Genomic DNA, 5,138 nt, shown 5'->3' with positions numbered 1-5,138 from the left:
GAGGATAATATTGAGCTACGCCTATTAAACGATTACTTTTAGAATTTTGATAGAAGCTTCAAGTTAATTGCTGCATAGCTATCACAAAATGAATGACTGAAAGGGCTTGACCACACAATCAGCAAGATTGTCTGCATAACTGCACCAATTCTGGTATAAATATATCACTTTCCTGGCTTGGACTATATAAACATGATGAGGGGGTATAATTTCACCATCTTGTAATAAATGTGCCCCCCCCCCCTTTTTTGTGTATATCTTCATTTGTAAAGGAAATGCATCAAACATTCATTTAAATCAACAAAAATGTGAAAACAATAGAATAGATCAGTGCAAATAACTTCTTTTAACCGAGAGAATGCATAAATTAGGCTAGTTATACCCCCGACACTGTCGGAGGCACAACATCACAAGTCGGAGGCCTGAGATTTACAGACTACTCCGTTTAAACGTACCGTTTCCATTTTTTGTGATGTTGTTGGGTTAATTAATTCTTACTAAATATCTATCTAGATTAACACAAATTCCACATTTCTGTCCATATTTCCTATTTTTCGTCACATTACAGGTGCTCGAGAAAAATATTAATGCAAGCTTCTAAATGAAGCAGGTATTTTTTGATTGGCTAAATATTCGGAGAGGGCGGGGCTTAATACTCGACAGAAAATCGCCTAAATCATATAATTTATCCATGACTTTTTACAATTTTTCTATAATTACCCTGACTTGGACCATTCCGCATCCTAAGGCAACGATTGCTTCAACGCTGCTTCATCAAAAGATGGTGAACTGGACATTTTTTCTTCTCCATCATGGCGGCGTGTACAACGACGCATGAATATTTAATGAGATTGAACGGAGTTATCTGCCCTTGTCGAAAGTAGTGTGAAAACGGCCTTAATGTAGCTGCGTCGAGAGTATCACCAGCCCAGTAGTCAACACTTCGGGGTTGACATGAATATCAATAATGTGGTCATTTTTATACATTTTTGTGTTTACAAAACTTTGAATTTTTCGAAAAACTAAGGATTTTTTTATTCCAGGCATAGATTACCTTAGCCGTATTTGGCTCAACTTGTTGGAATTTTGGATCCTCAATGCTCTTCAACTTTGTACTAGTTTGGCTTTTTAAATATTTTGATATGAGCGTCACTGATGAGTCTTATGTAGACAAAACGCTCGTGTGGCGTACTAAATTATAATCCTGGTACCTTTGATAACTATTAAAGAAGCTTTTATTGATTATTATTTAAATCGGAAAATTTCCCGGAATATCCTTGAACTGCTTGTGTAGTACACTACCAATAATTCACCCATACTTTTTTGGTACATTTCTACCCTCGTGCATATCAGTACTGTTAGGAAAGACTGAAACTTATAATGTTATACTTTCAATGAAATCAGTACTGATTTTGTCAGTACTGTTTCAGTACTGATTTTGACAGTACTGTTTCAGTACTGATTTTGACAGTACTGTTTTAGTACTGATTTTGACAGTACTGTTTTAGTACTGATTTTGACAGTACTGTTTCAGTACTGATTTTGACAGTACTGTTTTAGTACTGATTTTGACAGTACTGTTTTAGTACTGATTTTGACAGTACTGTTTTAGTACTGATTTTGTCAGTACTGTTTCAGTACTGATTTCGTCAGTAATGATTCAGTACTGATTTCGTAAGTAGTGTTTCGTTACTAATTTCTTCAGTACTGTTTTATTATAACACTTTTTAAATCAGACTGTATCTTTATAGTGATGCCTAGTTGTTTTGTATATTTAGGGTGGGTTAATAGTTCTCTTTGACACTTACCCCATTTCCATTCATTTTCCATATCTTGACATGTTAATGTTTTCGTTATGTTTTTTTTTATTTCCCTGATTTTTGTTGTCCTGAAGTGGTTCAGCTTTAGATTCAGCTCTTCGAGTTACTTTAGCTTTTTTTTTTTAAATATTCTGGCTTTATGTCATATTTATTGTCAGAATTTCATCTTGTGTGGTCTACAAGGTTCATGTTTTTAATACTTATTAATACTTCTATTTGACAATACCATATTACATGTATTTATATCTTGCTTGAGTCAAATCAGAACATATTGAACATTGGAACTCGATATATTACTTTTGAGAAGATGGGTGGATGGATTGATGTTATGTGATCCAGTGGCAAGTTAAGTGCAGGAAGAGGACATGATACTCAGATATAAATACAATGTAATTAACATATTTTGTACAGAACTAGACCAATAATGCACTGAGCTCCTTTTTAACATGCTAGTTCACCACAAGGAGAGAATCTGCTATAAGACATGTCCCCTTACATGAACAGGTACCTTCAGACTGAACAGTGTATGTTTTTCTCCTTTTACTGTGAGCTGAGCGAATATTCAGAATACGACCACTTTTTTTAGTCTAAGTTCTCATAAATAAATTTCCAATCATATGCTCATTGTAAGATTTTTAATGGTTAAATACATTTATTGACAGATTTCTTTTTTTTTTTGTATACATTAATCATGCTGCAATTTCATTCACTTGTAATGAGTGTATTGTGAATAGTAACTTAAATACATGTATGCATAACTCTTGTACTCTTTCCTATAAAACTGCACAGCGTATTTTACGAAAATAATATATGAAATTTGGTGTTACAATATTTAGGCATCCCGTTAACGAGGAGTTGAAAGGGTGAGAACTGCATTACTCAGTATAGCATGTTCACATGAGGACTGATGACTTTCAGAAACTCTTGGTTTGTAGTTCCTCAGAAATCTCTGATTGATTTGAATCTTACAGACATACAAACAGAGGAACATTTTGTAAAATAAGCATAAAAATTTAAAGAAAGATTTCCAACAGACTGATTAATGTCTGACGGAGGTCATTTGGTACATAATTAACCTTTTTGATTTTTGAACATATATTGTTTGCTTTTAAAAATTAATTTTTATTGACTGAATAAAACAAGATGAAGAACTCAATTTTTTGTTCTATCTTCTTATCAACTGCAATAACTTCCATCGAAATACAATAAACAGTAATCTTAAGAATGAACAGCATTAAAAAGTTAAAAAAAATGTGTTTTTCTCTCTATCAATTTAATGGTTTTTTTTTAATAACTGTTTCATAATTCTGCTTCAATGTTATTTTCCATTGCTCTTCCTATGCATGTGATATATATCTTTGCCAACTTGTTTCTGGAAAGGAAAAAGTGGATTATAACATTTATCATTTTGTTAAAGTCCAATTAAAGATTAAACATAGGTCAACCATGACATAATGTGAATCAGTGTACATGCATTACTAAAGGTGGTATAACGTTAATTATACAAGGTTTATATTATACAGGGAGAAAAATGAAAGAAAAGAATGGAACAATGTTTGATTTACCTACTTGAAAACTGGCCTTGAAGTCATTAAACTTTCGAGTCAGTTATTTACTCAAACTCCAAAATCAACAAATCAACCAATCAAAATGCTGGATTTCAATTTTTGACCACGATTTTTTTTCTCCGGGCACTGAGAAAATTTTGTATGAATTCAGGGCCTGATCTTATACGATTTGGAGAAGAATTTTAGTGTCCCAAGTCTGGGTTCATGGCAAATGTCCATGTTTTCAATACGGGCTGCACTTTTTACAATACGGTATGGGTTTTCTCATTGTTGAAGTCTGCACAGTTGTATATTATTGTTCACATTCACATCGTCTCAAATTTGGTGGATAGTTGTCTCAGTGACAATCCTACAACTTTTTATCATTTTATACATATGCAATAGTTCAAAAATTAAATAAAAGTAATCTTTTTGTGATATTTTTCATTATTAGTACCAGTGGCAATTCTCATTATAATAAATTACTATCTTTTAAATCTGTTATTCGGTTACAGAGAAGGAGATCTTTGTTTATATTTCCTTTAGGTTCCTAAGTTCAACTATGTCCTGCTGTAACACTCTGACATCTTTGGATCGGCAACAAAACACATATGTATTAATATAATCTGATTATTCGAGCACAATATCAATGCAATCTGTGAAACAGTTAAATGAGAAGTTGTGTGTACGGATATGTACTTCCCGTAGACTTCTTTGTTAACTTTAATGATATCTTTCAATTGTTGAAGAATGTATTTCTACTCTTTATTTTTTTGAACTTGCTCGTTGTTGGTTTGTTGTCATATGAACACACTACAACATTTCATGATATTGAAATAAAATTATAGGAATAACTGCAAATACTTACTTTAAAAAAATCATAATTGAGTGTAAAACTATATATATACCTACCTTTTCAAATTATTTCAATGTTCTACTGTCACCTTTCATACCAGTTCTATCTCTATCTCATATTTTTCTGTTCATGACAATTTTTAGTCGTTGATCTAAAACATTATTTTCCTCATAGACTTAGTCTTTGTGTTCTGGTGGGATCCATTTTTAGATACCTATAACAATAGATCATACTGCATCAAATACTTTGCATGCATTTATAAAAAGTTGTTATTCCCAACATGCATGTTATGGTATTAATTATGGACGTAACACTTTGTAAATTATCCTTTGAAAAAATACACCATGAGATAAAGATTGTATCGATGATTTACAAAATTCTGTAAAGTGGTTCAGGAGTTATTGATGACACTTACGTGGGACATAAGGACAAGATATGTTCCATATGTGAACACATTCTCACTAAGAAAATGTCACCAGAAGTGCAAGTCTGTCATCACAACGGATAATGTTCATGTGATACAGTAAAAACAGTAAAACCATTGGTAGTAAAATTGTGCGGGATGTTTAATTTTCAACAAATGTAAGATTGGTCACCTTTAATCGGATGCCTCATATAGCATGTATAGAAAGAGAGTGCCATGATCTCTGCGGGTTAATAACTATTGCAACAACTCTTTGAGAGGCCGTCGGTGGCCTTTTGTCTGAATATGCAGCAGGGCAAATTCCTGTCCACCTTCCATATGCTTTCGTTGTCCAGTGGCAGTCCAAGTTTTATTGACCTTCTTTCACCCCAGATGACATCTTTTACAGGACTTACCTATTGTACTTATTTAACAATTGTTTTGAACATGCATGTAATATTTGCCACTGGACATTAAGCAAATTTTTAATACATGTACTCTATTATGTTATT

At 32.7% G+C, this 5,138-nt stretch overlaps 1 long non-coding RNA gene across 1 annotated transcript; it reads right to left on the bottom strand.

Annotated features, from left to right (window-relative positions):
* Positions 1–2,483: 2,483 nt before the first annotated feature.
* On the bottom strand, positions 2,484–4,504 carry LOC139528917 (uncharacterized). Its single transcript, XR_011665725.1, has 2 exons — positions 4,280–4,504; positions 2,484–3,192 (listed from the first exon to the last, which is right to left on the bottom strand). It is a non-coding gene; the product is annotated as an uncharacterized lncRNA (long non-coding RNA).
* Positions 4,505–5,138: the final 634 nt, after the last annotated feature.

This window comes from Mytilus edulis, chromosome 1 (assembly GCF_963676685.1).
Source record: "Mytilus edulis chromosome 1, xbMytEdul2.2, whole genome shotgun sequence".
Lineage (NCBI taxonomy): Eukaryota > Metazoa > Mollusca > Bivalvia > Mytilida > Mytilidae > Mytilus > Mytilus edulis.
The sequence above is the reverse complement of the archived record's forward strand: the minus strand, read 5'-3'. Positions and strand labels throughout refer to the sequence as shown.